Genomic DNA, 12,741 nt, shown 5'->3' on the forward strand with positions numbered 1-12,741 from the left:
TTTTGCCCGAGTCCGTTTAGTTTTTTCAACTCAAGATCAAGAGATTGTCAGCTCGCTGTGGCAAACCGTTATCAGCACCTGTCTATGTTCCACCCTGCCGTTCTCCAGTTTAGGTGCTGACATATCCCTTTGGGAACATCAAATATTCATATCAGCCAAGCTAATAAATTAAAGATGGCTGTACAGTCATTATGATTCTAAATAAATAGCAACCCCCGGTAACCAAGGTAAATGGGAACGGGCCTCTGAGCTTGTGATAGTGGCCATCAATCATTTGCATGACGACACAAACAAAGACCACTGACACATCTTATTAATTAATGTCCCTGTCCTGTACCGAATGATCCTCATCTGAATTGAAGATGACCTTAAAGAGGGCCTTAAAGAGTTAATTTTCTCAACTTTTTAGCAGAACACTACCTACCACTGCCACTATGAGAGCCACAGCACTCTTTAGATCTTATTTGAGTAGAGTACTTTCTGCATGGACACACTTGCAATTTATTGCATTTTAAGCTAAGTGAAACCTCATTTAGTACTTTGGAAAGGAAAGCTAAGAGAAGAAAAAGCCTCGGCTCACCCTTCGAAGCTTGGCACTCATTAGGATGACTGTATCCTGTGAAGCGTGCTTGGTGTACATATGCACTGCTCCAGGCTACAGAATATGTTGTGCTTCTCATCATCATAGTGATAGCACATATGGTTTCAGTGAAAAGCGTCTTCTAACACTACCTTTTTATAGTGGTCTACTAAGAGTAAACTGTCTCTTCAGCAAACTGACGAGATGAGAGGATGGTTTGCACTTGCATTCTTATCTGCACGTCGTTAATTTATTCCTAAAACGGAAGCATCAATTGTGCCTAGAACTGCTGCGAGATTCGAACTCACAGGAACAAATGGTGTCTGAAGTATCTCTGCTTCATGAAACACAATATCCTGTGCAATCCATTAAGCAGAGATGGCCAGTGAGTCACCAGCAATGCACAAATGAATGGAGATGAAATGTAACTCGCTCCCCACCCCATCCCATCAGCCAGAGCGCTGCATCAACATTTCAATCAGCCCATTCCCTTCTGCGAGGGAAAGAGAGTAAGAGATAAAATGCATGGGAGACACCGGTGACTCAGACTAGTTAAGACACACTTTTATAGGAAGGTCATTCAGGCACTCCTCTCCAATTAAGCTGTGCTAAAATGTTAAAAACTGGTTACTTTTTGACGTACCAGACTTCAGAAGCATTGGAATCTATCTGCTAAGAACATTCCGGTTCAAATTACAACAGATCGCTTTCATATCTCATTTGTTTCTCCAATATGTATAAACGTGTGTGTCTGTTTGTGTCTCTGTATAATATTTATCTATATGTATGTATAACACTTATATAAATGTATGTATTTAAAAAACGTGACAATATTTTCTTAAAATTTTACCAAGACCAAATTATCTATGCTATATAATTAGCTATGTTATGCCTACATATATGTGTCCACATACATACATAAATGACACACACACATACTGTATATGAAATTATTTTATATCTATAAACGCACACATATAATATATAAAATACAATACATAATTACAGTTGTACATATATTAGTTAATACGTTTTTCATTTGTTATTATATTAATCTATTAATACAATTATTACAATAATTAAAAACTCATAATACACCACCAAGACCAAATTCTCACAGCTTCTGACGTCACATAAAGAGTATCATCCTACATTTCAGAACACTTGGAATGAGATAAAACGCTGAGGGACTTTCAGATAAGTCTGGAACTTTTAAACCTTGCCGATCGTTTGTGCATTTCCCTAATGCTAATGCTTCCTGCCATGTAATCCCCAACCCTCTTTTACATTCACTATGCAGAATGGTAATGGCTGCATGGGGAGCATGGTGCGAGGTGATTTTTGCAGTTTCTCTCCTAAGGGGCAGGGTATAGGCAGAGGAAAGTGGGAACTTGTTAAGAGATTGTGAATGAGTCATAGGGAGCATAGCCCACATGAATGGGCAGGTGCCACTGTGATGGAAAAAGAGAAACAGAGAGAAATAAAGAAAGAGAGAGAGAGAGAGAAATAAGGGGGAGACTGAGAGGTATAGAAAGAGACATGGATAGAGATAGCACAAGATCCCTGGAAAGCTGATTAGGATCCAGCTCATGCCCACACATCCACCCACACACTCTCCCTCCTCCGTTTCTCTTCCTCTTCTTATGAGGATGATGAGCGTATGGTTCCTCTTGTCTGCGTCCACCTCCATAACAGCCCTGTTGCGTCATTCTTCTGTGATAGTCTTTATCTGTTGCAGCAAAAAGCAAAAGAAAAAAAGTGGTGCTAATTTAAAGAAAGCACAACCACACAAACGTTTAACGAGAGAGAGGAATTATTCACATGGAAATCTTTTCAGCCTTTGCGTTTGAGAGAGACATTGTATAGTTTCATGTTTTTTTATGTATATATTTAAAGATTATACTCACCTTCAAAATGCCTTTTGGGTGAACTGGACATCTTTGAAACCATGACTGTCCCTCAGTGTTGTCGCACAAGTTTGCTGTGCTTGTTGCGCAATTTGGCCAAAAATGTGTGATTATAAATCAACATGACTATAATTATTTGAAGTATTATTAATAAATAAAAATAACACATATTATATAAATCAAGCATTTAAAATAGATAAACACTATTCTGTCAGGCAAGTAGAATTTTTTTATTACTGCATCACAATAGCCACATTTTTATATTGAATTTTAGGATTGACTGATGCACAATAATCTTCAGTCTAACCCTATCAAATCATGAGATTCTGTATTCTTTGATTTGACAATAAGGATATTCACAATACAAAACATTAGTGGGATTAATAATAATATTGCCAACCTTATTATATTGACAATAAAAAACACAACCTTAGAACACATTTTTATTTAATGAAACAACTTTGACTTTAATGTAGTAGATAAAACATGGCTTTGCAAAACGGCTCTCAATTATGTGACAACCATGATAGAACCTTCCACTCTGACAAAACAGCGTGACATAAGCACTCTTCACATAGGCACCGATCGACCCAATCAGCAGCTGTAAACGGCGGGACTGCAATGACAGCAGTGGAACAACTGTAAATCTGTGAGTGGAACTGAGCGACACCTCTAGCTCTTTATTAAATAGTTGCCTGATAAAGCTGGCCTTGAGTTATTAGCCTGTCTTGCGCAAACAGCACAGTGTACTGCGTTCATTTAAAAGCAATTGATCTCTATGCTTGTGGTTTATAGCTGATGGAAGTCATTTCCCTGTATCTGACACCGGAAAACAAAAAAAGGATGCATACTGAACCCGAGATGTGGCCGTATTGAAAGAAAAACACAAAGGAGAGCACATTCTATTGTAGAAGTGTGACTATTGTGCTTGCCGCAGAATGACTCACAGTTGCCATGGCAACTTTACCACTCACCACTTTCTAATCGGCTATTTCAGAGAGAACCAAAGCTGAGTAAAATGCTACAAGACGGAAATAATCAGCGCATGGCACTGGACAAAAAATGGTGTTGTGACAGTAAGTCTAAATACACTCTTAAAAAAGAAAGGTGTTTTTTTCTGAATAATCATTTGGGGTTCCCCGAAGAACCTTTATTTTTAAGAGTGTAAATAAACAAAATGATCTTACTAGAGTTTTAAAAAGGTAGTAATAATGATTGATGGACTCTGTTGTAGATTGTGGGTGAAGGTTTTCTGTACAGTATGCTCAAACTGTTAAGCAACAAGAAGTCTGAAAAAGTGGTTAGAAGCCAAAAAATACGTGTTGGTTGAATTTAGGTTTGGACCAAGCAATCAAATGGGTAAAAGCACACTGACATTGTAAGTTTAAACATTCATCTTCGGACTAAAATCAGAACACAATTACCACCATTATAAAAACGAAATTATCATTGTTGCTTGATTAATCAGAACAGGACATTGAGGAAGTAACAAGTTCCCAGAATGTACTTAGGTGTCCTGCTAGCATTATGTATTGAGGAACAAATGAATCATTCTAGATTTCTTTCCATTTACTAGGATAATGACACTTCAAAAACTGCATCCTGGTTTGTAAAGAAAATCAAGCTTGGTACACATTATGAAATGTGTAAATGGGGTTGGCTCTGTCTGACCTCATTTTAGATTATCAAATGAGAACTACAAATGCACTGGCAAAATTATCTACTTTTTCCATTTTAAATGGACGGACTATTGCAGAGGTTTCCAATTTGCAGACTGAGGCCTAAGAAGTAATATTTTAGGGCATATGTCATGACATAAACTTTTTTTTTTACTTGCTTTCTGCAAGTTGCTGTTTAAATATTTGCTAAGAAGCAAATATTAGAGACTTGATTTCATGCAATGTTGCCCTAAAACTGAAACAACAACGTCTTGCTAAAGTTACCATACCATACCAGAACCTGCCTGCATTTAGTCTAAAGTGACACAGTGCTGGCTATTTGTTTTAATATATACAGTATGTTTGTCCAACTTCACCTTGAGAGTTTAAAACTGTGACCTTTTCAGTCATCGCAGCAGTTGCTGGCAATTTGTGCTCATGATCTCAAAGAAAAAGTCTTTTAGCCCACTCTCGATGTTATACAAACTATGACTAATATTGCTTTCACCTCGTCACCAGGGAATAAAGCTCAATGTGTCACCCAATCAGATGCTACAGTACATGTTAAATAATGGAATAATGCTTGTCTGAAATCGCATATGCTTTGGTACAAACCTTAATGAGCAAATGGACACAAGGATGTACAACATCAGTGAAAAAAAGCTTTTCAGATTCTCTTCAAGGACAAATCTATAATTGTGTGTATTTATAAGAGAGGAGAAAGAAAAAAGAGAGGCAGTAAGAAAATGAGATAAACCCAATAAACATCTATCTCTAAAATAACTTTTATTTAATGTTCATTTAAGGGTGTTTTCACTTGTAGTTTGGGTTTACTGGGTCCAGACCAAACCATCAAATCCTGGTTTGCTTAGTGTTCACTGTCAGCACCAGGAATCTCCTTCACACACAGAAAACTGCTGTGAGAAGATAGTTGTTCCAACACCTGTACCAAACTGTAATGTCAACATTTCTAATAGAAAAAAAAACGTATGCTTGAGTATTCTGACCTTTATAGGTTTGCATCTTATGACATCACATCCTGTTTTTGGGTTGTTTAGTTATCTTTGGTCCATGTTGAGTTCATATTTCAGGCGAACCATGCCCTAAGAGAACATGCAGGTTTGTCGCAATTATTTTAGTTTAAACATAGTTAATTAGGTATTTTTGACCACATGGTCTCTTATGTCAGCAACAAAAGGGTGCAACTATGTGCATGGAAGGTGTGTGCATATTTACGTTCCCTAATCTAAATAAATCACGCGGAATGTAAATGTCAGCCTCCCAAATGCGTAAACAAGGGATGCAAAGCAATAAAAGTGAAAAAAGTTATAAGATTCCAATATGTTTCCATGCAGTTCACTGAGGCGAAAAGGACATCATAAGAATAGACACATGCTGTGCATACAATAACTCCGCGCTTAATGCAGCTCCTCAAGACAAGGACGTTTTCTGAAAGAAGTTATTAAATATGCATATGTAACAGCATGGTGCCTACATCCTATGGTGAATCTCTTTAACGTTGATATCTGCATGGAGCTGTGCTGTTAATTTTAAAGACCCGTCTGCCCTTTTGATTGTTTAAATATTTATAACGTTTTTTCTTCTTCTTTCAACCATTGGCTCATATCCTGCTTCATGTTGAGTACTGATGCACCCTGCAATTGAAGGGTAATTTATTTCATAGAAGAATAAATAACAGCTGATTCCTTCCTTATTCTAAATAATTACAATGATTTTTTAGCACTGGATGAGTACTATTGATGAAATAAGGATGGACTGGAAATATTGAATACTACGACTTTTTGATTATTCCGGTGTGCGTTTCCCAAAAGCAACTATGGCCACAAGTTTAATCATATTTCTTTTTTTTTTGGTAAAAAAAAGAAATGCTTTTCTGTTTCGCAGTAATTCAGGAAAGACTATTTTATTGCTGTTAGAAGTATATTTTATTATTTTATTGCTGTTGGTACAAGACAACACTTATACCAAATATCATGCTCCGTTCTTTAAATGTTTAATATATGTTTCCCCTATAAAAAATTAAAAATGTAAATTTGAATCCCCCTTATCACGAAGTGCAGACGTGATGACGTAATGTTCATTACATGTCTAGATAATTACCACAGAATCATTTCAAGATTTGAAGGACTTTGGTGACAGTGCTGTATATGTAATATAAGAGCAAATCACTTTGATTGTACCTTTTCCTATTATTCTCTCTCTTTTACAGTTTTCAATTTCAGTAAACAGAGTGTAAAATGTTATGGCACTATGTTTAAACAGAGTTTTGCCAAAGCATTATATACACAAGAAAATGAATTATCCAGTCCAACAATAACATATAACAATAAAATACAATTAAAATAACGTTTTAAGAGATTATAAAATAGGATTTTAATAAGATGCAACTATCTAAATAAGTTGCCGGTTCCCATCCCTATCAAAAAAAGCGCAGTCAATCCCTGTGTTCAAACTATATAATTTCTTATATAAATATTCTGGGTAAAAAATACCACTCACACTGACCCTAGATACAGAAACAGCGGTGACAGCCGTCAGTCCGCGCTGTAGCTAAAGATACAGTTGAAAGCGTTTGATCGTATCGTTGATTGTTTTCGCACCATTAACAGGACGTCGAGCCCCTTCACCTCATAAAAGCGCGTGAGCGGGAAAGGTGAGAAGCGGGAAAATCTCCCGCTCTCGCTCAGCTGCACAAGTTAAAACGCTGCCCCGGCACGAGAACGTTACATTTGTAGCCATGGCAACTGTGTCCTGCTCGTCTGAGCTAGCAAGCTTTCAAGAGTTGTGATATTAAATTAGATTTTTTTTCTCCCCACAGAGGCGTTAAAACAGCCAGAAATAAAAACAATATGCCAATTTGGTATTCTCTTCTGTAATAGCAGCATTTTAAAGCTGCAAAATAGAATAATAAAAAAAGGTTTATGTAGCACTCCGGCGCTACATTATGAACATCAGATATTTGTGTATTTTCGGAGAATTACCCTGATCCTGCTGGGGGAAAAAAAACCTGGTCATCCAGCCAGACTGGACCTTTTGCTAGTTTTAGAGAGGTCTGGGCGTTTTTGTAGATGACCAGGCTGGGAGACAAGCTTTAACTTTCTAAAACCAGCATGGCCTCACTTGCAAGACCAGCAAACAATCATAAAGATTTTTTCAACTGTTTAATTCTTATATCCCGCAACATATATAAATAATATAATAAAAAATCAAGCTCCTTATATGGCAAGATTGGTTATGTTGTGACTATTTGCTATTGCAAACAAATAATTTGTTTGTTGGTTCAACAATAGAGTGATACTGATTCAACAGACAATCAATATTGTGAAACAGTTTTTTTTTTTTTTTGTATTGAGGGTCATTTTCAAGTATGTCATGAGTAAGCCTGAAAGCTTTGTTGTGATATCCCAGTGCATCACAATAGACCCCACAGCACATTATTCAACTAAATGAGTCCTCACTGTCATCTATGATTGCCTGTTGTTCAAAATTGAAACAGCACTGCAATAACTCCCATTAAAACGTTCAGTCAGTCTCTAATTACAATGTTTTAGCAGTGCTGTGTACAAATGAGTTGATCTGTCCTAGTTATTTAAGCTATAAATCAGACATTAGGGTTTGACATAAAATAAAACAATAAACATCTGTGCTAATGAAGAGCTAGAGCCAAGATTTCAAATGCATTTGATAACTACCTTTGCCCTCTTGACCTCTCTTATTGAAACACCTGCTCCTAAGCATCTGAAGGCAATCATAACCTTTTACTGTAGACCAGTAATATGATCAACACATCACGACTCGCTCTTATCCAACACCCACTCATTTCAGACATACAGTAGTTCAGTTTGCCAAGCGTCATAGAAGGCGCTAGTGCCATAACAGTGCCACCTACTGTACAGCTGGTAATATGTGGACATAGTATTAATCATTATCACTAACACTAGACTCATCATTCTTTCGCTACGTTTCACACATTCACAGTAGTGTGACTTACAAAATGTCACGTTCATACAACAGTTTGCATACAGTATTAGAGTCGCTGATGTATGGATGAGTTGCTAATCAGTGTCAAACACGTTTTTTGTTCTCGTGGAACCCGTGAATCACTTGTAACCATAACAGGAGTGTCAAAAGTCGATATCAAAGATGGCGACGTCGACAACACTTGAAAGTTCTTTCACAAGACGCGAGTCCAGTCAAGGTGCGTACCTCAGTGGAGCAAGCCAGTTTCTTGATCCAAACCTTTAGATGACACTAATAAAATCTACCTTAACTCTATGAAACACATTTAACACGTTATATGATGTGACAGATGAAATAAGTGTTGTTTGACATCTGCAAGACGTAGTTTTGTAGAGTGTTTGCTCATCTGCAATACGTAATGAGAACTCGAGAACGAGTCAGTCTTTTGTTTGTTATCTGGCTCGGCTCTGTGTTCATCTTCAGTTCTCTCTTCACAACAGTTCAGTCAGTGTACTGTTTGAGTAAATGAATTACTCCCGGATTTTGCATCAGCCACATTAAAAAAGTTAACAGCTTAAGTCATTTGTGTTTTAATGCGTATTGGAGACGCGAACCGTTTAAAACGATTCAGTTCGATTTGGTGAACTGGTTCCAGAAAATCTGGTTACATCAAATGATTAGTTCGCGAACCGGATATCACAAACTGTTTTGTTTTGAACTTTCTCACAACAGACTCGGAAGAGAAGACGATGCTGAATAAAGTCATAGTTTTTGCTATTTTTGGACCAAATTGTATTTTCAATGCTTCAGAATATTCTAACTGACCCTCTGATGTCACATGGACTACTTTGATGATGTTTTTCTTACCTTTCTGGACATGGACAGTATACCGTACACATAGTTTCAATGGAGGGACTGAGAGCTCTCGGACTAAATCTAAAATATCTTAAACTGTGTTCCGAAGATGAACAGAGGTCTTACGTATTTGGAACGACATGAGGGTGAGTTATTAATTACATAATTTAGATTTTTGGGTGAACTATCCCTTTAATCTCACTGCTGAACTTTGATGGTCCGATTCAACTATGCAAATAAGCACACATTACTTTAGTTAAACATCACATTTGTGTTTTTTAATGCTGAAATGAGAGAGCTATTGTTATTAAGTTTTTGTTTGCAAATCCAGCCCGTGTGAGAAAAAGTAACTTAAAATTAATGTAACGCATTACTTTTCATAAAAACGTAACTAAGTAACACTACTAGTTACTTTTTTAGGGCGTAACACAGTATTGTAATGCATTTCTTTTATTTATTTAAGTAACTTTCCCTAACACTGGTTTTAGAGGTGTTCATATATAGGCCAAATTGCATTGCATTTATACGGCAAAAAGTCTGCATAATATGTAACCTGCAAATTATCAGATCATTTCATTAATAGAACACAATGAACACTATAACTGTGTTCTATTAATTAAATGATCTGATAATTTTGCAATGGAATTGCATATTTATTCCTTGAAGATACCAAAAGTGACTATTAAATGTAAATGTCTACCTACTGTTACAGCCTTAAACATTCACCTGTTACAATTTAAATAAAAAATGTGCATCAGGGATGGAGTACTATTATGAAAATTTGCTCCCTCTATATCTCAATTATTTGGCTACCTGTTTGTTCCCAACAGGGGTTTAGAGTGATTATTACCCTCTACAAATAGATGCTCACTGAATTGTTTACTTTGTCAATTTGATGGTAAACTGTGCATGATGTTTGTGTCCTCTTCACTGGCACAGGCCTGAGCAGACATCAGTGTAGGGTGCTTCCCTTCGCCCTGAGGCACCAAGGCTTCCTGCCAGTGTGCTCTCCTTTTAGTCTGTGTTGCATCAAAGCAAGTCCTTTGCAGCAAGATCTACACCCAACAGCGTAGCCGGCTAAGATAGATTAATTTACCCATCAATGAACAGCTGGAGGGACTTTAAATGGCCATTAAGAAGAAGTCAAGGTGTGTTGGTGTGAGGGGGTGAATGAATTAGTCACCTTCTTCCTCTTTGGTAAACTTTTCAATCAGCAACAGAAGGGAATTAACTGATTAGACTATTCTATGTGTTTGTGTGACAAAGAAAACTAATGGGAACTTTGATGCTAATATCTTTAAATGTGGTGTTTTGACTTAAATTTGTTATTCATGGATGATTACGGCATGACACAATTTGAGCTTTTAATGGCATTAGGCATATGTGCCTGTTCCCAGCTGAGCTTTCATTCTGCATCACAGAGGTGAATCAAAGCTTTTATCTCATTATGTAACAGAATGAATCATTTGTTTGTTCTGTTCTGTTAAAATCCATTAATTCAAATCAGCAAACATCATTAGTATCAGCATTATCCAATAATCATATTAGCAAAACATATTAATAACGTATTTATTGATTGCTGAACAGAACTTAAGAGTATCTACAGCAAAGAATATAAAATGATGTATAACTAGATCCTGGCGATTAGATTAATGTGACATCTAGTGCAAAAAAAACAAAAAAAACAACAAAACAAATGGCACAATACTTTCGTCTTACCTCTTTATCAGGTAATGTATGATTGCTGAAATCCAAAGCAGCATATTTGATCACAAGCCATTTACAAATTGTCAAATGCGTAATGCATTCTAGTTCTATCTAGACAGATATGAAATATTCAGTCTTGCGTAATATAAGCGCCAGTAGAGGGCAGCATTGCCAAATAATGAGGCTTAAATCACTACACATGCATTACTACTAAGATTGTCGAGGAAATTAATAGTGAATTATAGTGAATTTTAGCAATGACTAAACATATTAGTAAACATTAGTTTGGCTTGACATATTAAAAATGCCACTGAAAACTGTATTGTTATTATTATTATTATTATTATTATTATTATTATTATTATTATAAAATTACCTGATATTTGCAGGTAAAAATGCTTTATTTTCTATAGCTATACAGCATTATTATCCTTTTACATTAACATATTAGTTTGGTTTGACATATAACAAATGTTGCAACTTCTCATGTTGTCATAAAATAAAATGTGTACGCTGCCTATGTGCCATTTATTTGATATTTTAGTGTATTATAATTAGAAATAATTTTTTTTATGATTTTATAAATATGGCATTAGAGCAACTTCTGTGTAATTATTGCATAATTTATTATTATTATTAAATGTACTTGACATTTTTTTACTGAATAATTTAATATTTAACTATTATTATTTTATTTGTATAAAATAAAAATAATTTATTATTGTTATTATTATTGCTATTTTAATTTACAAACAACATATTTGTGCATTATTATTATTATTATTATTATTATTATTATTATTATTATTATTATTATTATTATTATTATATTAACTAAATTATGGTCCAGAAATCTCTGATATTTAAATTTTTTCTATGTTTTTATACTTTACAGAAAAAAAAAAACATATAATGGTCATCCAGTCTTATACCTTCCAACCACTTAATAAATACAGAGCAACTGTAAAGACATTCATAGTTCGCATTCTGTACTTTTCCCCATCCTTTCTGCCAGGATCAGACCATTTTCAGATTCGGTCATAGTGGTGCCACAGCCGCAGTGTGTATTTCATCGCTGCAAATCAAAATCAGATATTTTTCAGTAAGTTCTCGCACTCAATTCTGCAGCTTATAAATATTTTGATCTCTGATGAGTGACTGACATTTATGAATAAGTGTTAGATGGATAATGGAAAACAGCAGTAAGTGAGTTTCTGCAGATCCAAACCATGTGAGAAAGTCCTTGAGAAAGTGCTTCCTTCGGCCACCCACCTCAAGGTCAGCATTCGCAGGGGATTACTGTACATCAACAGAACACCCCCCTTTTTATAAACACAGATATAGACAATTCATGTTATACTTTCATTTTCTTCTCCCCCTCGGAGATCAAAGACCCTCCATTGAGGATCAAGCCATATGGGAAAGAACCTGCTAAATATTAGCTGGCATGCGATATCATACCATAGTGATGGGAGGAAGGCAGGGTGTGCCAGCGCATGACTATGGGAGTTTACATCAGAACCGAAATCATCAATATGAACCATGTGTTCCACTTCCAAGGAGCTCCTTGTCTTGAACACAACATCTTAATGAGCTTCATGCTCAGTGGATGGTGGTTTTCCACATGGCTGAACGGACCACAGACACACTATTTCCCATCTATTTAGCAGTCATGCCATTGACTTCCAGGCCACGTTTTAATGGAGGTCACGTGCTGATAGGTGACAGCCCATGACACTGCTGCCAGGCCCCACCAGTGGCCACAAGATTGTTTATCTCTGTTTATCTGGCCACAGGTGTGTCTCATCAGTTATTTAAACTGTGTAATAGCTAAAATATTCTGTTGAATTAAGCTACATTTTGCCCTCTGGTTGGAAATAGTCTTGCTAAACAAAACTGACTATTTATGGCATGTTTTTTTTTTATTAAACCACACGATGCTGAATAAAGCCAGGGTTATATATATTACTATATATTTTAATGTTTTCCGGTATAAATACTACAGGAAAGGAAAGAGATAAATCTCAGTAATTATGAGGTTTTGGTTCTAACT

The sequence above is a fragment of the Carassius auratus genome, chromosome 47 (genome assembly GCF_003368295.1).
Source record: "Carassius auratus strain Wakin chromosome 47, ASM336829v1, whole genome shotgun sequence".
In the NCBI taxonomy this organism is placed as follows: Eukaryota; Metazoa; Chordata; class Actinopteri; order Cypriniformes; family Cyprinidae; genus Carassius; species Carassius auratus.